Source organism: Opisthocomus hoazin, chromosome 7 (genome assembly GCF_030867145.1).
Source record: "Opisthocomus hoazin isolate bOpiHoa1 chromosome 7, bOpiHoa1.hap1, whole genome shotgun sequence".
Lineage (NCBI taxonomy): Eukaryota > Metazoa > Chordata > Aves > Opisthocomiformes > Opisthocomidae > Opisthocomus > Opisthocomus hoazin.
The window spans coordinates 19,650,723-19,678,415 of NC_134420.1; the positions used below are offsets into that span (position 1 = coordinate 19,650,723).

General features: G+C 45.3%; 1 protein-coding gene across 6 annotated transcripts in view; it reads right to left on the reverse strand.

Moving 5' to 3' along the window:
* The window catches only part of OSBPL5 (oxysterol binding protein like 5), a 202,603-nt gene that overhangs the window by 79,485 nt on the left and 95,425 nt on the right, over positions 1-27,693 (reverse strand). Inside the window, exon 1 of one of the 6 annotated variants that reach the window (XM_075425240.1) lies at positions 13,509-13,729. The exons of the other annotated variants lie outside the window; for them this stretch is intronic. The gene's annotated coding sequence lies outside the window, so the exon portion shown is untranslated. Of the gene's footprint in view, positions 1-13,508; positions 13,730-27,693 lie in introns of those variants that run through there. 6 annotated transcript variants of the gene reach the window in all.

Below are 27,693 nucleotides of genomic sequence, written 5' to 3' on the forward strand. Positions count from 1 at the left end.
AAGAACTCTGGATGCCCTGTTCAGCTGGGAACAGCCACTGGGCAATAACAAAGGAAAAGACTTCTCTCAAGCCCGTAATTCGCTCTGGCTCTTCTCATACATATTTTAATACAAACTTGTGGCAGCAGCTCATCTCTTCTTGACCAAAAAGATCCATTTGAGTAAGTTCCTCTTAACCTGGTCCTTTTTGGAAGAAGACCTCCAGTGCCCAAAGCTCCCTGAGAAGCAGCAGTGGCGATGTGTCTGTCTGTCAGCCACACACACGTAACCATGCAACACGCCATGGCACCAGCATCCCAGCCTGTTTTCCAAAGATCATCTAACATTGCAATGCTCCAGCTCACAGGCACAGATCCTTCCTACATTTGACCCTCATCCAGACATGCTCTTATGCCATCCATGTGTCCATGGGCTTCACTCCAACTAGAAGATGACGGCAGCAGAGCCTCTCCTTCAGTGCACCATGTGGTGCGCGCACAGTTCAACTTACTTTTTCTTTATTTTGAGTAAAAGAGAAGAATCGTTGGCCTGCAGTTCGTTCCCTGAGATAGCACCATCTTCTATTACCATGACATTTTTCCAGAGAAAAGCTGAGACACACAGACTCAGCCTACAAGATTTAACCTTGTTATGCAGTGCAAAGTGCACCACAAAATCATGCAAAAGGACTTTTGTTTTGTTTTGTTTTTTGTTTGCTTTTTTTTTACATCTGACACCTCTTCCCTTCATGGGAGAAAATGTAGTTCACACTATTAAGATTCTATAATGCACCTGAAACATTTGGCTTGGTTTGCAAAAGATATCTCTGTGTGTGCCTGCATCTGTGTCTATACGGTATCCTCCCTCTGTCCCAATGCCTTTCATACCATTGTCAAGGAAATCCAACAGGCATGAGAAAACTTCAAAATATTAGCTTATTAAAAGTTGTGTGAAAAACCAATGGCTAAAGAAAGGAGGGAAACTGTATCGTTGTCCTCTGAAAGAAGGGCAGTCCTATGAACCCAGCTATTACCAAACATCAGCGAATCCAACATAAGTCACAAATCCATCAGAAAATGAGGCTTCATTAGGTCACTTACTCGGAGAGCTACTTGCTATTTTTGCCCATACGGGTCTGCCTGCCCAAGCTGGCTTCAAATTACATAAAGCTCGTGAGAGTTGTAGGGGATGCTAAACAGTAGATGCCAGGGGCAATTTTCCAAAGGGATGGAACAGGAAGGTGGTAGGTGTGTTCAGCTTTTTTCACGACATGGCTCTTCAGACACCTAAGTAATTCAGCCTCTGCCCAGAATCACCCATCAGAGACAGGATGGTGTGAAGGCTTCCAAGAACGTAGCCTTGTACTAAATCTACTTTCATACAATTAATGTGGGATTATCTAAAAAACATACTTCACCAGCGAATTTTTGTATCTGATAAGAAATAAGCAACCACAGAAGATAAACTTCTAGACATGAGTGCTTTTGAGCCTCAAACCTTGCATGGTTGAGTTGAGGGTAACTTTGTTGTTCTGAAACCCAAATCTACTTCTAAATCAGTATTTTGGAGGTTGCTTCAGGATATGGCATATGCTTCACAGAAATCAGTTCTGCGGGGGTTCAGGGAATAGAGAGAAGGTAAAAATCAAAACTGGGCCAGAACTGCAGAGGCCAAAAATTGCTATTATGTTACCAAACCACATACATAACACAAGGCAACAAATTTCACCCATTGCTCCTGCATTCCCTCCAATTCCAGCAGATGAGATGGAGGTTTGACTAAGACAGACATCATGTCTTGATTTGAAGACGTTAACTGATGCAGAATCCATAAGCGCTCTTAGGAAGCAAACCTGACTGTGAAAAATCTTCACTCTAGTTCTTGCATGAATTTATCTGATTGTTAGTCTTGGTAGATTAAAGCACCCTGAAGTTTGCATCTCAGGTCAATTTTGGCCTTCTATTCCGTGCTCTTGATCATAAAAATGAAGGAAAGCGAATACAGAGAGCATCAACAGAGCCACTAAACACAGTATTTTTCAGGACTGCCCCTTTTGCGTTGACAGCTCTCTAAGCAGTAATGGGCTATTAAGTGTGGGCTGTTCGCCGGGGCTTAAATAGGAATAAATAATTCAGTAGCAAGTAATAAACTTCTTGCTAACCCTGTCTTTGAGACCACTTTATCTTTGAAAAATGAAAAACACAGCAGATGAAAAGTCTGCATCAAACCCCCATGAAACACAGGACAATGAAAGTGGTGAACTTAACAGGGTGCAATCACCTAATGGGACTTTCACTCCCAGGCCGCTTCAGCAACAGCCAACGAAAGAGCAGTGGGCCAAGAATAAAATTTTTTTTATCAGCAAGCCTTGTGGCTGCCATTAAAGCAAATGGGAACTGTCAGCGCTCTGCTCTTCTGGCACCGGACCCGTTTTGGGTGAAGGCAGCGACTAATACACTTACAGACAAACAGTGTTGGTGCAGAAATGCCTTTCACATGGCTGCTCTGAATTCTGAGCCTTTTGTGCTCGACGGGAAGATAGTGGCAGCTTTCAGCATCGGGCCCAAGACTTTTGGGGATGGAATTTTCCTGGCTTTATCTTCAAATTTTCTAAGTCCCTGATATATAATTACCACACAGCTAAACACTGCGCAGACGTTATGCTGCCCCTACTCTCTGCAAACTGCTGGGTAGGTTGGTTTGCTTACTCTCATTTCCAACATTTTAAAATAGATTGGAAACACGCACATCTCTATAAATAGTTAATTAGGGGTTTCGTATAGTCAAGAAGGATGTGCTAGTTGGGGGGGGAGAGGCTCTTAATTTATTCAAGGCTTGTTTCAAACAACCTTTTCTTTTTCTGGTCACTAGCTACTTCCCAGAAATCAAATTAAACCATATTTTGTATTCACAGCAGTCATTCACTCCAGAATCTGCATCAATAAGGAAAATGAAATCTAAAGGTACTGACATTTCCTGATTCAATTAACCCTGAGGAGGTAAAGATTTCACGAATGAAAAGAGAAGGCAAATTGTTAGCAGATACATTTCTAGCGATTACAGTCCTAAGTAGTCACAAGGAAAAACAGCAGCACAGATCCTCAGCAAGGGTAAGTTATTAGTTCAGTGGTGCACTGGTGATTTGCAACAGCTGAAGAACTACAATAAACTCATACAGCCTGTGAAATCTGTTTCTGGAAACTATTCCTAAAACACCCATTAAAAGATAGGTAACTGGACAACCAACCCCCTACTAACCGTTAAATAAAACCTGATACAGCGAAAACTGTATCAGGCACTGGGCAGGCACTTTTATTCTCTACCTAACCCCTGTTTTTCGGTTAGGGATGTGGCAAAACACACGTATTGCAGCTGATACCGAATGTTTTGGGCTGTCATGCTGTTAGCTGGAACCTGAAGCAATGAAGCTCCACAGGAAGTGTCTGCTATTCCCCAGAGTCATTGGGGTCAGCCAGTTCTCTGTGGTGCTGGCAAGGGCACCTTTCCTCGCCAGTGGTGGTCCCTGGTACGTTCCTCCTAGTCCGTGTCCTGCTCTACTGGTTCCCAAACCAGCCCCAGCAGCTTGAGGGAGCCCCACTCTTTCAATCCTTCATGCGCTCCAGACGAATACAGTGGAACGCTGGTACCGCAGGAGTGCTCCGATTTTAAGGACTGCCATACTGTCTGCTGCACGCCGTATCACTCAGCTTGACAACCAGCCCAGGCTGGAAAATAAAATAACGTGGGCTGCTGAAGACACCCGTCTGCAACAAAGGAACCAAGTTACGGAAAGCTAAAGCTACAGACTGCTTTAATAAGATCACATGCAACAGGAAGGATTTCTCTCAACTTCTTCGGCAAGCTCAGGAGTGTCGCCAGCTCACCCCTACAACCTAACTCCAAGTTCACATGCCCTCCAGGGTCCTTAAAGCTGCCTCTCATGTGCTGTTTTTGTGGAATATGCCTACCGCAGCCACCCCCAGCAATCTGCTCTTGCTCTCTCCGAGAACAGAAGAACAACCTCTTTCTATCGCCTTCTGCTTCTCTGCCTGCCTTTTCCTGCACTGGGCAGTGAAAATTATGTAGTAATCAGGTGACAAAACTATTTCCTCCCTTAATTCTCCATAAGATGTCTTGATTAATGTTTCCTTTGTATACACCAGAACATGTGCAGCTTTAGGCACACCAGCAGCACTTACACGCATAATCTTCTCACAACTAATCTCCACGGTGAGCATTACGTACAAAGACCACAAATGGAACAACTACAGGCAAAACCAGGCACTGAATGGCTACACTGACAAAAACCGTCCCAGAGCATTAATTTTGGGGATCCCTATTTAACTTGGGACTACAAAACTTGAAAGTAGGGTCATAAAGCGCGAAACATTTTTATCTGATGTGTAGGAAAACCTCATCTTCAGAATCACGTCTGATTTGGATAAACATCTCCTGTGAGCAAACACCAGCCTATCACTAAAGCCATGCAGCGTTTGGGAAAGGGATCACTGCAGCCTTATGGCTTGGAAATGGGCATTGCAGTAATATTAAATACACAATCCTCCTGTGTTTTTTTGTCTTAAAACACTTGCAATTTACTCTGTAAACATTATGCTAGAGATTTCTTCCAACTAAGAATATCGAGTGGGTCGTTGAAATGAATGCTTAATGATTGTTACACCCACCTCCTCTGCCCTTTAAACTGTAAATTGATTGTTATGGAGAAGGCTATTAATTTAACAAAGCATATTAGATTTCCCACTAGCACTGAGGGGCTTCTCCTGACTTAGCAACATCACTGGTCTTTCCCCTTGCTAACTGCATAGATCATACCTCACTTGCTATAATTACAACCAGCACATCAACATTAATTATTTCCCCAGTAACGGCAGATGCGTGCAGCGTGGAAGGTTTTACCCATACTACCAGAAGGATGAGAAAGTCCCCAGCATTCAGCGAAAGTCAGGAACGAGCGCCTTTCCCACAGACCTTTGTCTTAGTCCCTTGCTTTATTTTCAGTAAATCATACTTTGCACAATCTCCTTTAGGCCCCGATTTCTAAAGGCATCTCCACTGCATAAAGCTCATGCAAAGGTATTTTCTTGCAACACCAATCTATGCAGGAAGGTAAGGTGCTTTCTCTGAATCCTCTTCAGCCCTTTAATCCCACATTCTAATGCATTCAACTGAAGAAGACCAAAATGCAAATCACAGCTGTTAAGCATACATCAAGCACCTAAACGCTTCTCCATCTTACTGAATTTTTATTCAAAGATTACAGTTATTTGTTACTGATATCTCTAGTCGGCATTCTTTTAAGCAGGAAAACAAAGTCAAAATGCAGATTACCAAAGACTCCCCACCAAAACATAATGTACAACCAAGCGCATGTGCAATGTATAGGAAGAAACGTGCCATCACAGATCACAACTCATCTCCTGATGCAGTTGTTCTTAACAGACTAGCCAAGAAATTCCAGTAAGAATCCACTTTGAAACAAACTCAAGAACCAGATTTGTGCCTCTAAATTCCTGTTTATCCAGAAATATTCATATACTTCTCTAAATTAAAGTTTCATATAGATGACACAAGGATTCACGTGGCCATCACAGCTGCTTCTTGGCAGTGAACTCAAGAGGCTGCTGGAGGTACATTTACATCAAAATTAAGGTATAAGAGCAACTCAGGCACACACACATAAATTACGTTTGAGCTAGCTAGCTGGAGTAGGGTTAATAGTGTGGCCACAGCAGTCAGGTGTGCAAGGCAGGCCAGAAATTGTACCTGAGACATCAGGCAAGAACCACATGGCCAGACCATTCTCAAATCCGTGCTGATGGCTGCTATTGAGCAAGCTTGTTCAAATGTTCAGGTAAGCAGACAGAAGCCATCACAGCTCACTTGCAATACAGACAACCCTTGAATCCCTGCTGCTTTCGCTGGAAGTGTGGGCACAGCTCCTGTCCGGCCCACAGCAGTTTGGCAGTGCATGCCTGAGCCAAAAGGCAACACTCCCTTTGACTCCCATGCACGTGGAGCTCAGGCACAGAGATGCAGTCTGAGGTTAGGCACTAACAAACAGTGTTAAAAGCTTACTGCTAGTTAAAGAAATAAGCCCTCCGTTATGAATTTCAGTATAAATAGTATTAGGTCCAAAGAAGATTGGATATATGACTTAAAAAATGTCCACCTGAAAAGCAGATTTGAAGTTCTCTGCTTCCTTTTTATTGCTGTTATTCACATTGATAGCTCATCCACCAGTGACATTTTTCATTTGAGGCACACTGCGAACACAATGTCTGCAAGCCTGAGCATCTCAGGGAACAAGTCTCTGAGTCCTGTGAACAGCATTAATGAGTTGCATAATTGTAAACCACATCCACCTTTGACACACTGAGCTTTCTAGTAATTATCCATAACTCAGTACACACGCTGCTTGGGGAACGGCTATCCCACCACCCCCTGTGCCCTGAAGCTATGCATGCTGTTAGTAACACCTCGACCACCTCCCACGCAAACCTTTCAAACTGTAGCTGACTACCTAAGAACAGCTTTTCCTCGCGGTACCTCAGGGGCTGGGAACCCCAGCTTGCGGTAAGGGTCGCCCTGATGGAGTCACCGGCCCACGACCGGCCTTGGGAAGAGGGAGCCTGGCCCTGCATGGCACCTGCCATCCCCACAATGTGCAGGAGGGCTCCGATGAGCGTGGCCCTTCACAGGGGGTGACAGGATTTGGGATAGGCACAGGGCAGTGAGGGAAACATGATATCAGGTACATGGCAACAGAAATGAGAAATTCACTTAGTTGCTTTAGCTAAAGCCCTCTCAGATTTGAGGCCATGACAAGAAGACATCACTTGGGACAGACGTGCAGTTATGTCATTGCAAGCAGGTCACATCTTCAAGGTCAATTCTTGCCTCAATATTTTTCTTTAAAAAGAACATATTAAAGAGTATCATTACAGCCTCATACCACTATCTAAATCACATAATGAGATCATATTCCCTTTTAATGGAAGGATCCTACTTCAAGCTTTAATGACATTTAGAAATACCCAGACTACTTCAAGCCTCACTGACGGCTTTCTATGATATCCACCTCTGCCTTTATATAATTAAATCTAGAAAAGATTGTGCCTTGGGGCTACACTCCCACCACACAATTATGAGGAAATACCAAGCTAATTTTAAGCCCTGCTTTCAAGATCAACAGTGTCCTCCTGACATTACTCCCTTGTTTGTGAAATATTGCCCCCTTGTAACAAAGTAAAACAAAACCAGACTGGTATCTCAAGCCCTGTTGAGCCATTCTCAGACTCAGGCTCAAAAGGGAACTTCAACATGGCTGCAAGGCAAGGGTAAGGGCAGGAAAGGATGTTTACAAACCAACTTGGAGAGAAAACAAAGGCTGTTCAATTTCACAAAGATTTCCCAGAATCAGTTCCAGATTATTTATGTCATGAGCATCCACTGTCCCAAACATTTGCTCACAAAGAATGAAATGGATAATCCTAAATGGCAAGAATTTTAGATCAGAAGCATATTTCTACCTTGACCTCCTGTATAAGCACAAACTATATTTCCCCCCAATGCCTTTGATGCCTTGTCCTCCTAACTTCAGCCACTTCGCTCATTTGCTTCTGAAGAACATCTAAGTGATGGGGAAATGACGGCATCCCATGGCACGGTGCTCTGATCGTGCTGAATTTTCTGCTCCTCGGCTTGTCAGATTAAAATGGGTTCTGTAAACCTCAGGGGCCTTCACAAAGAAGATCAAATAAATTTTAAGGAAGTGCACCTATTTTTGAAAAGATCCTTATATGCCCCTGTTTGGCTTTTCAGACTTTTGGGTGCTGTAATATACCAAGATCTGCTGTACAGTGGTTTAAAATTAGCATCCACCTATACCTCCTCTAATACAATGGCTCTCCCTGAAATTCTAGAGGAAATTAATACAGTCTGTATTCTTACATAAACTTCACTGTTTCTCAGAGATGAGAGCATCGAGCTCTTCCTTCAACAATAGTTAAAAGACAGCACCACAGTTATTTTGGCCCTAGATTTTTAATTAAAAATCTCTGTGGGAGGAAGGAAACTAGACAACCCACAAAGAGCATTTAGGGTGGAATTTATGCTGTGCTAAATGAGCCCAAAGGACTCAAACAGCGCACAGGCTGATGCAGCACGCACAATGAAACCCCTCTAGGCCTCAGTTCTCCAGCTGAAAACCTTTCCACGCCTACCTCAGTCCTTCCTTCTCTCCCAGTTTATCCGTGACTTCACCCGGAGAAAACCAGCAGACAAGATAGCAGTTTCCTTTGATTTAACCATGCATGTGTCTTTGCTGATCTCCTCTACCTGTTCAAATCACACTATCCCATTATTTTTGCTGGTAACTACTCCAGTACTCGTACAACCGTCCCACTACCAGATATAGCTGTGTACATGCCGGGCACAAGCCAGACAGAAACTCTTTGTGTGAGTTATCAGCCATAAGCTAAAGCCCTGGAGAATCCCAGCAAGAAAGCAGTTATGATGGAGCGTGCATTTTGCCTCTGAATTCATTCCAATGAAAAAGGAAGGTCCCCAAGAGACTCAAATGTGCTTTGTAGTGATTGCAAACTTCCTTTCTAAGCACATCTAACGCATTTCAATGGTAATTAGTTGGAAAGACCTGATACCGAAGACCTGGGTCACCTTTCCCTTATATTGCTTTTATACTGAAATAGTAGCGAAGGTGGCAGTGAAATTCCTCCTTGCTGATGCCAGCGTAAGCCAAGACAGGATCTAGCTCCCCACGGGATCCGGCTCCCCATTTCATGGGCAGCAAACAGCAAACCTCACAACGCAGCTCTCCACAAAATGCAACAAATCCAAAAGCTTTGGAATTCAGAAAGAGGACTCTTCTCATCACTAAAGCCAAACTATACTGCCACTGGCTTTTTTGGTCACTGAATGGAAAGATCCAAGCAAAAAAACCCAAACTGAAACAAACCACTACCGCTGGGCTACAAACCCTCCTTGCTACAAGCACTGACAACTGGCAATACAACTGGGGTTGAAAGCACGCCTGCCTGGAGAGCTGGGGGTTCCCAGCTGGGGAGGGCAAGGCAAGCACTAACCACGCAGCACACCAATGCAAGGATGTCTACGCCAGCTCTGGCATTGCCACACGGGAGGGAGGAGAGCACGCAGGAGGATACGGATTGCAAGGGGCACCTGCCGGCTCCTGTTATAGGTTTATGGATCACACTGACCTTCAACAGCTCCATGTCGCAAGTGTAAACGTGGCTTTAAACAAACAAACAAAAATCCCTGCCTCCCACACCAACACGAACTGAGGCCTGGCACAGGAGGAAGATCAGGTCCTCAGCGTCCAGACTGGCCCTGGCTGAAAGGAAGCCAAACACAATGCAACCGATTCGCAGCATTTTCTTTATCGCAGAGCTAAGAGCAGCCAGACAAAGCTTTCCAATACAGACCACAGCAATTTATCACAGAGAGACAGAAGTTAGCAGGAAACACTCCCATTATCTCCACTACAAAAAGGAAGTGGCGAGGAGAACAGCTAAAAGGTGACAGACAGATTTTATGAGGCCGGACTTCGGCTCCGCTTAGGGCTGACCAGCTCATCTTTTCCCCACCAGAAAAAACGCGATAGGCTTCAGCTGTGTGTGTCTTACAGAACAGGAGTCAGAGCTGCCATGCTACGACTTTTCAAGAGAAACAAACCAAGACAAATGAAAATAGCTCAGTAGCAACTGCGCTGCGCCAGATCCCCAGGCTGCGTAAACCAGGGATGTTCTGTGGCCTCCTTAGCTGGGCGATGGTGACTTACAGCAGTGAGTGCAGGGCTGGGCATAACTGGTAGAAGGGAGGCAACCTCAGAGACCTGCAACGCCGTAAGCAGGCAGTGGAGGAGAACAAGAGCCCATGGTGCTTTCTGGCAACTGTTTGGTCTGTATTACAAAAGTAGGCTTCAAAGTGGTTGCTGCCTACAAGCTCCAAACACAGACAAGTTTATAAACCTAAGAGCCCAGATGGAAAAGATTTGAAAGGTTTGGGAGTGTAACAAGAGAATGAATAAACAAATATCTCTGAAATGAAGTAAGGAAGCACTTAAAAAGGCAGAAGGCTCGATGGTCTGTATGGACTTCGTGGTGCCTCTGAAATGTACAAAACCTTTAACAACCCATGGCTGTGCACACACCCCAAATTCCCCTACAGGGCATAAACACAGACTGCTACTACCAGCTGCCATTAATAAATACTATTGCCCAATCCTTAGCAATCAGTTGGCACAGCAACCAAAAGTGCTGGGAGCTGCACAAACATGTACAAAATGATTGCCCCTCCCTCAAAAAGCATATTGGGTTTCTAATCGTCTCCAGCAGTGCTTGGACCCAAACATATTTGCTAAAGAGCAACAGGTCACACCAGCTAATGTCTGAGTGAAGCAGAGAACACTGAAGAGTGTAACGTTTTAATGTCTTCCCCTTGATCAGGTCAGCTCATTCAGTGTCTTCCTCAGCAAAACTAATCTTCCACCGCAGTCATCTCTTCATCTTTAGGGAAATGTATAAACACAGATATTAATGACATCTCTCCTGCGCAGCTCACGACGCATCACCGCAGACATCAGTGATGCGATTGTTGTAGGGATGATTGGGTGTTTTATAATGAACAATTTCATAGCTGGTTAAAAGCAGAGGCGATGAGACAATAAAAAGGAGCTTTTCAAAACTGCCACCAACGGATTCTGCAGATGCCTGTGGGAGTGGGGCCGAGCCGATACTGCTTCTGTCAATCTCACGTAAACTGTCCCGACCGCAAGCCTTGCTGACAAGAACTGCAGGCAAGGACCTGTCTCATGCCTCTGCCCCTCCTTCCAAAGCTGCCAATGTTGCTGGACCCTTTAAGGAAAAGGATCAGCTGTTGACAGCCTGTGGCTCCTACCGGATGCGAAGAGAGCAGGCAAAACCCGTGAGTCAGCCCAGGGAAATACATAATCTAAACCAGCAACAGGACCGTCACAGATCACTTTCCTTCTAGAAAGAAGCAGCAAAGACCAGGGCGAGCTGGACGCCAGGCTGGGTTACAGCCCAACTGCAGATTTGTCCAAGGTCAGTCGCTTGTTCCTGAGGGCCACATGCCAGGTTTACCAACCAACTGCTGCCTTCCTGCGCCACCCCAACAGCCCCAGCACCACCCAGCCGCAGCCCCAGCCTGCAGGCAAGAGCCCCAGCCCACTCCTGTGAGCCAGCCCTGCCACAATCATTGGAGTCAGGGGGAGTCAAGGAGCTCGGGGGAAAAAAAGGGCAAAGAAGTTCTCCCCCCTGCTCTGCAAAACAAGCCCTGTGCAGTTCAAAAAGCTCTTTCTGAAGCAGTGCTCAGCCTGAAGGTAATGAAGTCCAGAAATGCAGCATTGAAACGGCACTCCCAATAAGCAAAGGTGGGAATTAAATGAGACAGAGGTGACACTAACTCACAGGAGGAAACTATTAAGTTCTGTGAACATTTATTCCCATCAACAGCCCAGCAAGGTAACTGTGCCAACAAGCAGCACAATAAAGCACGTTCCTCCAGGCAAAGCCATGCAGTCCCCAAGCGGCACCAGCTTCTCCTCCCCACAGACCCCTTCACCTCACCATCACCTGCCTTGAAATAACCTCTTATCTTGCAGAAGACAAGGGTCATATCAGCTTATTTACTCTGTGGCAGAAGAAAAGCTAGAAGTCTTAGTTAGGTGCCATGTTTCCAGCTACCTGCCAGTCATGTGCAGTTAAGGCAGTTCGTGTCCAGAAGACCCAGCCTGGTGGTGGCACTGCCTTCCCCCAATCACCCTGAATATGAAGTGTTTCCCATAGCAAACGTATTCCTCCTTTTCCTGCAAACACCAAGAGTCTTTCCTGCATGGTTCTTGCTACAAGGCACACACCGATTATCTAGATTAACAGCAGTACTGGGAAAAATCCATCAATAAACCATGATATTTGGGATTATAGTATACGACTTTAAAAATTTCTCTCTATACCCGTTGATCTCCAGACCGCCCTGCCCTGCCAGTGACTGAGGTAGACGACCACAGATGCGAATGCCAAGTATTTCACAGCCACCAGGCACTCACTTTTCACTGGCATAAGCGGTTTTTCAGGACCCAGATTTTCAACATTGCTAGAACACCTCTGTATTTCCCTGCCAGCTCAAAGGCACTTCCAAGTAAGCATTACTGGAATTTGCATCTCTGCCACGGCCCTCTTATATTGCCAATATGCTGCAAATAAAAACAAAGGTCAGCAGCCAGTCTGAAAGTGAATAAAGTCTTACGTACTTCATTTAAAAATAAACTACAGCCATGACTCACATGACTCACAGTCATGACTTTATTGCAAGCACACTGACCAGATCTTAGTTTCTTAATTGTGAACTCATAACAACAGTAACACTCAGTCTTTCCACTGCACCTCCAGTCACAAGGACAAGATTATAAATACATGGCGTATTCAACACTCGCTTGTCAAGGAGTTACTGAGGCAGCCTGCAGACCAAGACTTGGTCTATACACGATTCTGTACCAGTTCACCCACTTCAATTACAAGTATTGTTTGCTGGTATATTTCTGCCAATACAACGAAAGTGTGGATATAGTCAGAGCCAAATAAAAGTGCTCTATACTGGAATAGCTTGTTCTCCTTTCCCACAGGGTATAAGCATGTTCATACTGGCACACCTGAATTCGCACTAGGGCAGGGTTATATCAATGTTAAAGAATGGTAGTTAAAAGTAGTGCTACTTGTTTACATAGCAAGACCTAATTTTGTAGGGGATTTGCTCCTGATCTTGAAGGGGCCACTAAACCTCCTAATTCTACACACAGTTTAGCTGAATAAAATATACCACAAATCAATACAGACTGCTGAATAATAACAACAACAACAACAACATAAGGAGGAGGCACACTTTCATGTGGGCTTTCACTAAAGCCAGTTACATCTAGGGGACTCCATTCCTTTACGTATGCCAGAAGTTACCCAAGTTGTTCAGCAGTGAAGGGCAGTAAAATGGCCAACCTCGTTATATCAGACCAAATTCCTGAAAACGTCAAGTGATGAAGCAAATCACAGGATGCCACTGTCACAGCTGCTTCCAGCAGAATTCAAGCCTCCAGGGAGCTGAGTGCCGGCATTTTTGAGCAGACAGGCAGAAATGCAAATAGCGTGTTCAGGTACTTCTAAACCCATTACAGACAATTCCTGCCAGTCAACAGTTCCCAAAGCATGAAGCTACAAACATTCAAAGAACCCACTGCATTTGCATGAGACTTTGTCCAGCCTCAGAGGCACGGGGAGGGAAACAAAGAAAGGAGAGACCGAAAGGAGGAGAAAGAGATGAGGGGAGAAGAGGAGGGCAGGTAAAAAAGGAGAGATTGAATGGAGTAAACAGTCTACACGAGAGGATATTTTAAAGAGCTACAGGAAAGCAGGAAGGCTGGGATCAGTCTCGGGGAAGGAGCAGGAAAGGACACTCACCGCAGAGCTCGCTGTCTCAGACGGCAATCACTCTCCTCTCCCATGCGAGATCTGCATGCGGAGCCACCATCCCTACCCCAGATCCTCGCTACCTGCTACGTGCACAGCGGCTTTCTGCTCCCCTCCTGGATGCTACGCTCCTCCGAGCTGCAGATCAGCACAGGACCCAGAGAAGACACTCGCACGCAAAGCCTCTGCTCCGGGGGCACATGGCAATGAAACACACCTCCCACACGCTGCCCGCACACTGTCTGCGATCCCAGCTCTCGCCTGGAAAATCAGAGCGACTCTCTAACCACGGGGACTGTGGAAGAAAACCCTGAAAAGCAGCGCAGTGGGATTCAACCCAGCAATATGTCCAAAGAAAGCCCGAAACAATAGTCCCGATGGGTGCGATCTGCCACGGTCTGTCAGGGGAAGTTTAAACCTCAGTGCCCATCGACAATAATTTCATAGTCAGCACTATTAACCGTTTCATTGCTGATCAAAGCAGCTGGGCAGCACCAAAGAAATTCGAGCCAGTTGCAGCCACACATCAAAGCGCACCAGCAATAAATAATCTGCAGCTCAGTGACAGACTCAATTCCCGTCACACATAATCTCTCACACTCTTTCTGTTTCTTTTTAGTGGCTTCTTGGCACACAGAATCATTGTGCAATCAGAAGGCAAAAAAACCCAAAACAGTTCACTCTTTTCTGTAACTAATCTGCAAGGAATAAAGTAAATCCTTGCAACAGTGGGCTGGTGGTGGTGGTAATCACTCTGCGTGTTCTGCACAGGGCTCAGATACACCCGAGTCTGACAAACATTTCTCAGCCGAGGCAGCTGAGCACAGTAAAAGCATCATTTCCTAAGCTGCACAGAACCTAAACCTGCCATGCAGAGGCAGGTTTGCCAAGCACAGGCGCAGACATCAGATATGCCAGCACAGCATTACTGCTATAGCTTTAAAAATAGTCCTACAGATGTTGCTAGTTACAGTACCTCGTAGAGATCGTACACATATTTCAGTAGGCAGGCATGCTTAATCACAGCCCTGCTGCTTCTCCCCACATCATTCAGCATTTGGAAAATACCCAGATGTTTTTCTGTCGTGGGTTTTCCCGATATTGCTAAATTAAGTAAGAAACGCAAAACGCACACCTCAGCCAAAGCTTGCTCCCAAGGCTATTTGTGTTACTGCTGTTCTCCGCAGCACGCGCTCCTCCCTGGCCCTCGTGCTCCCACAGCAAAGGAAGAGTTTTGCAAGTAACGTGTACATCTGCTGGTGCCACCAGCGGCAGTGTGTCAGCCTGGGTCTTCTCGTACACAGTTGTACAGTGACTCGTCTGGGTTTGTGTCAGATCGGATCCCTCCAAGACATCTGGCACGATGTGACTGAAAATAATAGGGACTAAAAAGCGCTGGAAGAACTCCCACTTGTTGCGCTGATTTCTTATGAATAATTGATATTCAAAATGACAGAAAATTAAGATGACAGTGATAATAGTGACAATAAGAAGCCAGCATTTCCAAGGTACCTTACTCCTTCAAAGTACTGTGCAAACAATGCTTAAAATGTATTCATAAAAAACACCTTCCACACCTGACAGTCCACAGTTTGCTGAAGCCACAGCATCTGCTGAGACGTGAAGATCTTTCATTAGATCAGAAATTCCAGCTATCAGAGACACCGTCGCTACGGGAAGCTGCTGAAATCCTCGTGGGAGGCAACGCTCACGTGTCAGGCAGCACGAACACCGCCGCAATCCCCATGCCACCGCCGCCTTAGAGGAAGCGACACACCTTGGCGGGGCCTCGCGCAAGGAGCCAAGGCCAGGGGTCCACAGCCCCTCTCCCGCCAGGGGATGGGAGAACCAGGGCACCCAGACACACTGCCTACGTGTCTTGGGGTAACCACGCAGGCGCGGAGCCAAGCGGGGTGCACACTGTGTGTAGAAAAAAGTCCAGCCTCATTAAAGAGGGCAGAGAAATCCTGCAGTAAATTCTGGCAGTTGACAACACAGAGGGGAAAGTAACTTTTTTTTACTGTATGTACCAGAGTTGGTCTGGGCGGGGGGCATGGTAAATCCACCCAGTGCATTTGGAGTCTGGGAGCCAGTGTCCAGGCAAGAGTGTTTCTCTCACTTTCAGACAGTTATTAAAGGAGCCCTCTGTGGTTGGGTACTATGAGTTGAGAGAAAAAATTGGGATGAATTTGAAGAGAAAGGCTCACAAGCAACAGGCACTGCAAGCAGTCTGGGGTCTCCATCGAGCAGAGGAGATGCAGGCAGGCTCCTGGCTTGGAAGGACACCCTGAGGCCATGCCAGTTGTGAAGGCATGGAGGATTCTCCAGGGCACATGAGACAGGGAGCTGCCAGGAACAGTTCTGTCCAAGAAAAAGACTGGATGGTCTCTGCAGGTCCCTTCCAGCCCCATGCTTCTTTTGGTTCATAATTCCCCCATTTTCATTGCCCAGCCCTGCAAAGATAAGTCAGTCTTTCAGCACTTGCTCAGGCTGCTTGGCACTTGCAGCAACGCCAGCAAACCCAGCAGTGCCCGCGGCTGGTCACCTCTGAGAGAGGATGGGGAATTTTTGAATGGATAGATGTGGAGGCAGCTCCAAGCAACCCCTTCTCTGTATCAAATCACTAAATGTCAGGGCAACCTGGAGGCTCCTCACAAACAGATTTGGACTGTGGTCTGCCCTTGGCAGCCATGAGAGTCGCTGGCTCCACACAGGGCATGACATTGCAGAGAGGGGATCTGCCACTGCCTCATTTGTGAGCAATGGCACATCTACCTCCGCCATCTCAGCCACGCCAAAACACGAGTAAGCCTCAAGTTTCTTCCCAGAAGGAAGCTATTATACCTCCCTTCTAAGATGTCCTGACTCCTCCTTACACAGTCTAGTTCAGGATTAACGGCACAACAAAACTCATTTCTGCACACTGGTAGGTGGTTGCTCTCTTGCTAGCTCGTACCACTCGCTGGACTTGGATCAGTGGTGACTCGCTTGGGGTCAGTGCGGACAGGATCAGTCTTAACGCTTCTTGATCTTACAAAGACTTGCTTGAAAGTCATTTTTCATGTGCCCGGTAATCACATTCCCACTGTTTCTTTCTTTGTTTATGCTCCGGTTCTGCCAAGCAACAGCTTCCTTCCTGTACTTGGAAAAGCGTGACTGGGTCCCCAGGCTTATACCAGGTGACTGTCTTTGTAAGTTTGGCTGAACTGTTCACTTTCCTAAAAAGCAGGCAAAACGTATTGATCTTCAAAAAAAAAGATGACAGTCAAAATGACCACTATTGAACGCTGCTAGAAAAAGGCCAAGTAGCATTGTGTCGCAGCTTTGTGTCGCTAAATTAACAATGTAAAACCTTACATGGTCAGACGTAAGGATGCCAGATCTTAGAGCAGACTCCCACACTTAAAATCCCTCCAAATTCTGATGCTTGTAACAAATCAGTGGCCTCATCAATTTACAATTAAAAAAAAAACTGAGCTGGCACCTGGATTATCCAAGTATGTTCAGTTCCCACGCAACAGCTCATGGTCCAGTAGCAAAGCTGCTTTCAAAGACACTACAAATTGGGAAGATTAACCTGTCTAGGAAAATCTCAGCATGCTCTCACCTCAAAGTCTACACTGGCCCTTTTCCTCTGGGCATGACTTACTTGGCCAAAGATAATGCCCAAGTAACATAAAACACAGCTTTTTCCTATGACCAAAGCAGCAAATGCCCAAAGGCATATCCCTTTGTGTCTTCTGGTTTCCTGAACAAGATGACACACCTTTTTCCTGCAAATCCCTCTGAACGACAGAGCAGACAGGCAGCCCTTAACCCTCTTCTGGCCAGGCAGTGGGATGCAGGCATTGCTGGGGGAGGCTCCCTACATCCCTGCTCAGCCCTCCAGCCATCCTAATGCCAGCCCAGTGTAGCGATGCCATCAGGTCTTTTCCAGTGTCTCTGGCAAGGATGGCTAACCTATACAGCAGCCAAACCAATTTCCTGCTATTTCCCCAATTTTACACATTCATCTCAAGCCTCTCACATATTTGAAGTGGCTGTTGCAGTTTTTATTTCATTTTCAGATATATCAAAACAACCATAGGTATAAAATAGAGGCCATAGAAATAAAAAAGCGTTCTGCCAACGACTTCAGCAGTAACGGCATTTCACAAAAGAAGTATAATTTATCCCAATTCTCTCATTTAGTCCTATTTCTCTCGGCTGTGTGTGATAAAAGCCTGCTTCTGTGGCTTGACTGAAGTCACTCCTGATTTACACCAGTGACAAGGACATCAGCATGCAGATGTGACAGCACAGCACCGTGCGGCCAGGCACTTCTGGCTACCCCATGCCCCAGCTGAGAGAGTGAGCTCCTCCAGGAAGGGTGTGTGCTCTCACTCAGAAGTCCTCACAGCTTCGCTTCTGAGGAAGCCCTTGGTCAGAGGGAGCAGGCTGGAGATACACCAACTCTCCTTTATTACGCTAATAGTCCTACATGCTAAAGAGCATCTTTTTCCTAAATATCACCCTTTTCTGCCTGCAAATTAATAGGGCCACAGGAAGTGGGTTATTGACAGTATCGAGGCACGCTTGCTGCTTTAGGCAAAGTACAGCTTTGATGGGATGTGGCTTTTCACGAGCAACGCTGCTGCTGTCAACAATTCAGCTCATATAAAGAAAGTAACCTTTCTAAATCACAGCAATTTCGTTCCTGAAGCATAATAGAATTAGCAACAGCACGGATCCCGTAACCAGGTCTGAAAAGGTGACTGCGGGCTTTTCTGTGAATGCAGTCCTCTGAAAGAACACAAATTCAGAACCTGGCTGATTTGTAGCGTTAACATCTATTATACAATACAGGAACTTCCCTGCCACCACCACTATCAATGCATGTGATGCTTTGCTATTTCACTGCAGAGCTGAGTTTCAGAAGAGCCGTATCTTTCTGCCTTCACAGGGGCTGTACCTGAGCAGCAAGACACTGTAGTAACAGGGTAGAAAAGTGAGAAAACACAAGGTGTTATGCACCAGCAGCAATGAAAGGATCAGATTAGAGAGGTGCCATTTTGAAGATACACAGACAGACACTTCAAGATACCTTTTTTTTTAAAAAAAAAAAAAAGAGAGAGTGAGAGAATTACAGTTTATATTTCTTGCAGTTCAAAGAATCCAGGGTCCCAGGAGTCTGACACATGCAAAGACAGCTAGCCAGAAAAGCATCTGAAAATAAAAGCTATTAAAAAATAAAAGAGAAACCTCAAATAGCAGCAATGGGGGAGAACTAAGAGCAGCAAGAATATGTTCACCACCCACCCCTCTAGGCAAATTACTCTTGGGATGTTTCCGGCTAACAGGCTAATCTTGGAAATAGTTTTTTTACATTCTCTGTGCCTACTTCTGGGAACACAGCTATCAGAAATAAGCCTGCTAGAAAGTATGGGTAGGTCTGGGCCTTTGGGCCCTAATTTAGCAGAAAATGTAAACTTTCTTCCAAATATGTGATTGTGGATCCAGGAAGAAGCAAGAAGATAGCTAATACGTGTTTATAAATCTTGCCACATCTGAGGACTGCTTCCAAACTCTCTATTAACAACTTGGTGAGTGTCCAGTAACCAGAGGTTTTCCAGAGCTAGGACCCTGAGGAAATACCGCTGCATGAAATATGGAGTATTATAATGATGTTTCCAAATGACATGGTGTAGTCAAGACAGGATTTGTGCTTGCCGCCCAGTTAGCCTGCTGCCAATAAATGACAGTGCTTTGGTTTTGGAGGATTGTTCTTTTTCCTCAGTTTAATAAAGAAAAGCTGCAAGGAGAAGTACTTTTCTTGAAGGCAGACTGCAAATCTGCAGAGGAGAAGAAAAGGAGAGTATTTGTCTTTGGAAAGTAAAAGACACCACAGAACTGTGAACCAAGACACGGTTTCACGCCCACAAAAACCAGCAAAGCTCTTTAGCCAAGCTGGGAGGTACTGAGAGTCCAGCAACGCACCCCGCGAGGACTCTCACATGCACAGAAACCTCTGCAGCGCCCAGCCCGGTTTTGAGGAATTCCATAGGGGGGTTAATTCTCAGTGAGCAGGACTGTGCTGCCAGAGCCATGCTGCCCTACGAAGACCAGCCCCATATTGTGGGCAAACAGGGGAAAAGTAGATGTGCAAAAGTCCAACTGCCCAAGTGCTGCCAGCAGGAAACAGATGAGGAGGACTGGCAGCCCCAAGAACTGGGTTGAGGACCAGAGGAAAATGGCTATGGCTGGGCGAGTTCAGCGACCTACAGGCAAATGGGTCACTAAACCAGGCAAACCAGGTGCTCAGTCTGTTGAAAATCAGGGCAAAGGCTACTGGGACCCATTTCAGAGCCCACTGCTCCCCAGCATAGAGAGAACGCAGGACCAGGCTGCTGCTCGCTCACTCAAGCACCCTCCTCTGCTCCCAGCAGCTATAGAGCACAACAGGAGGTTTAGATTGAAAAACTCCATAGGGTGAAACATGTGCAGGCTGCTACAGGGCAAAGCAAGCATTCTAAACACACTGAGCTATCATTATTATATGCAATCCTGAATTGTTTGTTGTAACTTCAGTTACTAAAACAGGTAGAAAAAAAATCACCCCTTAGTTTTACGCACACTGTGAGAAAAAGCCAGTAAAAGGGACGAAGAGGAAATTCTTTTTCCTCATGGCCTAACAGGCAAGAGCTGAACTCTGACTGACTTCTGCAATTAAGAAGGGAGAATGAAAAAGTGGTGTTTGTTAAATTGTGACCTTGCCTGCTCAGCAGTGTCAGCCTCCTTCCATGAAACAGCATGTCTCCCCACCTTTGGAAGGGTTTTGTTCCAAATCCAATCATTCATTTACAAAAATTGTAACTGCATCCACCGCTTTGGTCCATTTTCAGATTCACACTTAGTGCTTGGTGCCAATATGTTTTATTACAAGTACCTCCTTATGGTAGCATACCACAGAGGACTTCTCATAAGAAACAGAGCCACTTCGGATGAAATGGCACAGAAAGGGCTTTTCTTGGTCAGATTTATTCAGATCTAACAAATTCCAGCAAAAGACAAATTTATCCAAACCTTCAGAAACTCAGCTTTCAAGTGTTCAAAAGTCCATGGGTTTGTTTCAGAGAACTTGGTAGACTGAAGTAATTTTGATGCCTGCTAACATGACCTTGATACTACTTTAGACAATAAAATCCATATACTTCAGATTACACCAATAACTTGTTCAACGGTCAGTTTTTCCAGCACAGGCAGTGCTGACTAGTTGAGTGTATTGGGCACTTACATTAAACTGCCTATTAGGCTTAATTTGCGTTAACTGTAACTGCTTAAAGATTAGTTTATTGTCTGGAGCTACATAAGGATACAGTGTTTCATTAAACTAAGCAGGACGGAACACCCATAAAAAGTAAATAACCTTACTTTTTCCAACACTCTTGTTTTCATTATGGCCTTTTACACAGACAAGCGTTGTGTATTGTAGCTTAAAATGATGCCAGCACCATGGGACTGCATACGAGATAACTGATGTGTCAGCTTGTTTTGAATCCAGCTATAAGCAACCACAGTCAGAAACAGCCTGTTCTGGCCCCTGTTCATGAACCCTTTTGCTTTAATGCTCTCAGATCTACAAGGTTTTGCTTTTGAAACAGCTCCCAAAAAGATACAGAAAGTGTAAGAAAACCCAGTAACAGGGCCATATGTAGCGAGAAACAACAGAGCGCCAAAAAACTCAGTAAAGGTGACTTTAAATACCATTATCTCTGCTGGTAGAGAACATACCAGACATGTGGAGCCAGATCCACAGCTGGTGGACTGACTGATGCAAGTGAGGCTATTTACACAGTGTCTTTTTATGTTTAGCAGAGAGCAGGATCTGTTCAAGAGGACAACCGTGAGGCTCCAGGCTGTCTTTGAAGAGCTAACATACCATTCCATGCTACAGATAGCTGGGTATGATGTGTTTCATTGGCTTCTGATTTTAAACTGTGCTCCTGTGGTTTCACAGAATGGCTGCACAGCCAAGAGGGAATGACTCGCAATCCAAGAGAACCGCCAGTGCCTGCACTCCAGCCAGGGAAGTGCTGTACGTGCCGGAGGCTCAGGAGGACAACATGTGGCAGCTAATTCTCATACAGTGAAGACACTCAGGCTTGAACCCTGTGATCTAGAAAATAGCCTTTCCCTCAAAAGGGTGGATGCTCAACGGCAGGACCTCCGTCTGCTCTTTGCATCAAAGGACACATCTCTAAATCCGAAGTAAGCAAGAGTGCTCGGAAGAAGTGTTTCTGACAGAACACGCCATTTTAAAAATGGCAATGTAACATTTTTGCCAAAGGATTTGTTTTCTCTGAAGCCACGCCTGTTACAGTCTCTTCTGCCAAGAAAATCCATTTCTGCAGCTGTGCCATCAGTGACTCAGATTCCCCGGTGCTGAGTCTCCAGACCTGTCCCATCAGTGGCCCACTGGCAGCACGGGCAAGAAGGGCAGATCAGCTTAAGAGGACAGGGAACCAGGACTGACACTTCCATCTGAGACAGGCTGGCTTCTGGAGTGTTCTCACTTGTATTAAACAGAGTGCATACATCCGTGAATGCAAAAACAGCTTGTGAGCTGGGATCCCATAGCTGGAACACGGTGGTGGAGGAAGGGCAACACAAATGTCCTTTCTCTGCATTGATAAGCAGGTGTGACTGCAACAAGCAGAATACAAGACCTGCATAGTCCTTATGCCTGCTACTCCTAGTCTGGCACCTGACAGCTTTTCCAAGTGAACTGAGTTCACAGACTGCCATTATTCAGTTTAGGGTCTGACAACAGGAGAAACGGTGCAAGGAAAGTGCTTCCCTGTGTGGACAGGCAAGAAGGTGGCTAACCATGGACTTGCTGGTGGAAATTAATCAAGAAATAAAACAAGCCAAGTGTACATTTAGTGCTTTGAAATCTGGCTTCAAATCTTGAGTTCACAGCTGATCAGCCCCAGGTCAGGATTTTCAGGGATGGTAAATGGGCTTGGGACAACTAAATGTGGCCTAGGAGGGCCACATCCACACTACAAGCTTAGGACCAGAGCATGACAATCCCTGCTTTGCAGGACCATGGCATCGAGGCATTGCTTGGGGAAATCCAAACCTGCAAAATGCACCAGTGAACAGGGCTGAAACACGTTTGGTGTCAACTGTGCCAGCCAACTGTGCCAGCCCACCCAGATCTGCAGGCAGGATGAGTTGGGCTCGCACCATCACACTCCTCACAGTTGAGGCCCTCATCTCCCTCCTGAGCGCTGTGGGTAACCACCGACATTGACAGCACAACGGATGTGTTACAATGTGGATGAAGTCAGACAAAAAAAAGTAGGCAGAGACTGGTTTTTGCTTAGATCTCTGTGAGATAACATCCACCAATGATTTAGTGTCAGAAGGATCCAACATAATTAAACACAAGCTCTCCATAACTGCACACGCAATACATACATGCAAACATCACACATCAATACATGTATACGCATGCACACACACGTATAGATTCATCACAATGCTCATATCCCCACAGAAAGGCAGCAAAATCTACCCACAATTATTATGCTACAGTGACAATATCTTAACTGATTGCTGTTTCAAGACACTGTCACTGGAAAAGAGATTTATATCCCTGTCACTGTGCCTGCCCATGCAATTAGTCTATCTCTGTGCCAAATTATATTAATGGACAATGAATAGAAAATGTATATTAAAAAAAAAAATCATTCACAGGAAAAAAAAAATAAATCTATGTAGATATATTGCTTATAACGAAAGAGAAAACTCAAGACTGAGAAAGTTTAGTGCTATAGTTTCCTGCATAAAATAATCAGAAAATTCCAATTACTGCCTCTCAACTCTTATGCATCAAAATTTTCTGTTTATAAACAAAAAAAGATCACTGCAATTTAATCAGCAAGGTAACAGTACAGATTAGCTTATGGTGTGTGGAGAGGCACAGTTAAGCTCATGAACATGCACTGAAAGTAACTTTGAAGTGACAGAATCAAACCAGAAAAAAAATCAATCACAACTGAAAAAATTTATCTTGCACAAGAGCTTAACATCAGCTGGCAGGTTCCTCCAGGAAAGTAAAAGAGGAAATTCCCCAGTCATGCGCCTCTCCAGATGGACAAGCGCTACTGAGACACGAAGGAACTGCAGGCACCTTCTGGCAGCCCGTAAGCGGCTCTGCATCAAGGCTGGACCCAGTCATGCCCACCGCAAAGGAAGCAAAGGAAAAGTGAACACGCAGGCTCCTGCACCTTTCCAGAGGAGCACTCCAACGAAGCTACTCAGCGTGACTGAGGATTTCACCCCAAACTCTGACTGCTCCGTATGGCACTGCACAGGATACAAATGAAACATTTTTGCATTAATTTCATAGGAATTACATTACAGAAATTAAATATATCATAACTGTGGAAAGCACTAGGTGTTCACTCTCCCTACAGAGAGCAATAACTGAATTCCTGCTGGCTCAAAACAGCAGGTTGCTGTCAATACTGCAGTCTCTGTCTGGGAGCACTGCACAATAACTTTCCAGTCACTCGGCTGGCAAAAGCACCTCTTTGATCCTGAGCCACCAGCGAGCTACGGCAAGGCATCTGGTCTTAAACGAATTCACTGCTAGGATCTTCATGATGAGAAAAGGGCTTCCCTCTGCTTCCCGCAACTCACCTCACAGTTCTTACAAGACATTCACATGAAACAGAGCTCTGGCTTCAGAAAAACACAACTTCTTGGCATCACACCAGCTCTGTGCACGAGCTGACTTTTACTAAAGGAGAAGAAAATTTCACAGCAGCTTTCCTCGATCAGACCACTCAGCTCAGTTGAACACTGCAGGAGCCAACAAACCCAGACATCATCATCAAAGCAAATAAAACAACTATAAATGGAGCTTCTTCCAAAGAGCAAGACAGCAGGTATCAGGGAGCCAGATTGGCAGGTGCCACTTATTCAATCCTTCATCAAATGCAAAGCAGGTCTTTCAGCAAAGGCAGAATAACATGTCAGGATGAATATACCAGTATTTTCGCAAAGCATCAGGATTCAGATCCTGCTCTGGTGAAAGCTGGAACCACAGTGCACCATAAAATCCACCCAGGTTTCTTTTCCAGGACAGCCCAAGTCCACACACCTAAGAGCAGAGCGGCTGTCCTAAGCTGCCACAACTGGATGGTGCGCCATTGAAAATCACAGAATCACAGAATCACAGTTCCGTTACAGCCACTGAAAATCACAGAATCACAGAATCACAATTCCGTTACAGCAGGGAGTCCTTTTCACAAATGTTGCCTAAGTAAATGAGGTGATCCCACTGGAAACATTCGAGTGCAAGAGACATCTTTTTAAATAGGGACCAATCTCCGATGATCTCCCACAGAGTGAATAATGCTGTACTCCACAAATAGCTTGACTGATCTGAATGGGTGGTTACGGTGAGTAAGGTACTACTCACAGTGAGCAAAGGTGATAAAAAAAAAAATCCGTTTCTTTCTTGTTATCACAAAGAGATGGCCTTCTACTATTGCGTATATAAGACTAACGGCACTCCTAGGGAACCGACTCACGTCTTAGGTATGTCTTACTTCTCTTTAGAAAGACTGTCACACCAGAAACAGGAAAAAGTGGATTTTTACCTTGTATGCAGCATGGATTCAGTGTCTTTAGGTAAGCAGCGAATGGAATTCCCATGTCCTCTACTTTACACCATTTAAATAACAGATATACACACAGAGGCAGGTTGAACACGATGGCCTGCCACAAGTGTTTGCAGACAAACATACTGAGTCAGGAAGTTCCAAATATCTAAAATGGGCATTGCGCATGGTAATAACCCACCCTGGAGCTGATACCTCAATGCTGTCCTCACCCCAAACAGCAGCCCGGGTCCTGCCCTAAGCAGCCACTTACCCATTCCCCTACACAGTGCCCTAGAGCAGCTGGACACTGAAGAACACCATCGCTTTGCAGAAAAGCTAACGTTTTTGCACATCTTGTCCTAAATGTATCTATTACTAACCTATTCCTGTGCAGTACAAAAGTAAGGATTTGAATGAAATGAACTCCTGCAACCCTCCCCAAATTTCTTACCAGCATGGCAGTACTGATGTTTCCAAAAATAACATGAAGTCAAAAAAGAAACCAAACACTTTGCCTTAACTTTCTAATACAAGGAAAAAATCTCACCCACTTCTGCTTCTCTCATAGCTTCATTCTGAGCACTTCAGTTTAGCTTGCTCCAGAACATTTTCAGTGTAACCACAGCTGGGAAGGGTCAGCTGGTGTACTCCTTACTGATGCTGAATATCCAGATGACCATAAACATGCAGCACCTTGTCATACAGATCTGATGGTCTTGTGGGTGTAACGCAGGTAAGTTAAAAATAAAAACCCAAACCCCACACCTTCTGCCTTTCTGTTTTCTAGTCCATGTTTAACTGCACAAACACATAGGGCAGGGACCTTCACTCTTCCTGTTTGGCAATGCATGAACGTATTGGGTTTCTGATCTCACAACAAGTCTTGATGTACTGTGAGACTTGTTCACAAGGGTGTTATCCCAAAAATGACAACCCTATGCAGACGCCTTTAATTTGGAAGACTCTGTGTTCTGAAGATGTGTTCACCACCCAAATTGACCAGCCAGGTAGTGATTCCTTGCAATCGTTTTCCAAATATGGTGGGCCGTCCAAGCAAAGACAAGCTAAGGCGTGCCAGCAGCTCAGCTCTTTATCTCCCAGCTTTCTTCCTCCTACCTGAAACTGTCACACGCCACACAACATAAGGCACTACCAACAGCCCTTTCTTTACACTCACCCTACTCCTTGGTGGCGAACCACATCCCCAGCTCTCAGCCTGCTCCATTGACAACTAAAAATATAAATCTCAGACTGAAAAGAGAAAACCCCTTAACCTGGAAACAGAGTTCAAACTATTAGCAGGTGGAAGAGAGTGGACTCAGGATGCATCTTATGCCTGGAGGAATAGCGCTAACAAGAAAACTTGCAGCCCAAATCCTGCCCCACTTTTATTCTCTGGCTCTCTGCTCTGCAAATCCCTGACATGCAACTCCAGCAGCAGGGGAATTAAGGAGCAAAAAGACTATTGCTCCAGCCTGCAGAGAGACCATAATATCAACAAAAATGATACTCAGGTTTTCCAAGCAGACATCTTCTAGGAGCAGACTAAGACCTGGGAAGATAGGCAGTACTAACACACATACACTTGAGAATGAACCTAGTTGCACACCAGAACACAGAAGCCTAACTTGGATAATAGCTAATGGCAAATTCAACCCTAAAGTTAGTTACGGTAGCATTATGGTTGCCATAAATCAGACCTCACCCGCAGCAGACTCCAGAGTTGTACAGTTGTACATCCAGTAGGTAAGTATTCTAGCAGCAATCTCCTCTTTCAGGAGGATCCTTGTTGCTGCTATTTACATGGCCCAAGTTCTGGTAACTGATTACAGCTCTTAAATTAGGAAATTAGTCTCTCTGGTTTTAGTGGAAGGAGAGAGGCTCCTGCCAAGAATGACTGAAAGCAGCAGCCTCTCTTAGCAGGACACTAGTATTCCTACACTCTTAGGGCAGACATTTAAGTCAGACAATAAAAGGCAGCAAATGAAAACATGCACTGAAACTCCTTCCCATTCCCCTCACATAAATCCTTTTTTGGAAACCGAGCACTACTTTTGGCTACACAATTTTGGCTCCTAAACAGCTACTTGAAGTACCCTTGTACCTTTCTACCACTGAAGTATCCACGTAGGGATGCACCTCAGTCAAGGCCATGTTACTCTCTCCCCAAAACTGGCTGCAGCTGCATGTGGAAGCCTTGTGCACAAATGGAAATACTGGGGGGGAAGGGGAGAATTCCAAGTTTGGAGGTTTTCAAGATTTGCACCTCATTACCTGGAGCAGAATTTGAAGCAGTAGGCAAGACTCTAACATTTGAGAAATGCCACTGCAGTGACTCTTGATACATGCAGTGCAGCATAAATGCAAGATGCAATCCAAGAGCGTCACCACTGTGTCCGTCTGTAGCTGTATAGCACTTGGTTACACTTGCTGCCTTTACCCTCAGAAGTACAACCAAAACCAAGTCTGAACACCAGCAGATCATCATGCAGATGCAGCTGCCCCAGAAGACTTCCATT